The sequence below is a fragment of the Arachis duranensis genome, chromosome 4 (genome assembly GCF_000817695.3).
Source record: "Arachis duranensis cultivar V14167 chromosome 4, aradu.V14167.gnm2.J7QH, whole genome shotgun sequence".
NCBI lineage: Eukaryota > Viridiplantae > Streptophyta > Magnoliopsida > Fabales > Fabaceae > Arachis > Arachis duranensis.
Window position 1 is genome coordinate 62,501,950 of NC_029775.3, and position 531 is coordinate 62,502,480.

Below are 531 nucleotides of genomic sequence, written 5' to 3' on the forward strand. Positions count from 1 at the left end.
GTTTCTACCCCCCACAAAAGGTCAATAGGCTTCGATCTGAGGTTCAGACTTTTAGACAACAAGAGGGTGAAACTCTCTACGAGGCATGGGAAAGGTTCAAGGATTTGACAAGGAAATGCCCACCAGACATGTTTCATGACTGGGTGCAATTGCATATTTTCTATGATGGACTTTGTTATGAATCAAGGAAGGCTGTAGACCATTCATCAGGAGGTTCATTGAACAGGAAAAAGACTGTGGAAGAAGCCATTGAAGTGATTGAGACAGTGGCTGAGAATGAGTACTACTATGCTTCAGAAAGACACAACACTAAGGGAGTCATGGAGCTGAACCATGTTGATACAATTTTAGCCCAAAACAAGGTGTTTGCCAAGCAACTAGCAGAGCTCACCAAGAACTTAAAAACAAATCAAGTGGCCGCAATACACACACAAGATCAAGAGGAAGTAAGCAATGAAGGAGGTGATTGGGAAGAGGCCAACTATGTAGGAAATCAACAAAGGCAACCATATGATCCACATTCCAACACTT

At 42.6% G+C, this 531-nt stretch overlaps 1 non-coding gene across 1 annotated transcript; it reads right to left on the reverse strand.

Annotated features, from left to right (window-relative positions):
- Positions 1–26: 26 nt before the first annotated feature.
- LOC127746957 (small nucleolar RNA R71) lies at positions 27–130 on the reverse strand. The gene has a single exon (XR_008008762.1). It is a non-coding gene; the product is annotated as a small nucleolar RNA R71 (small nucleolar RNA).
- Between the last annotated feature and the right edge of the window lie 401 nt (positions 131–531).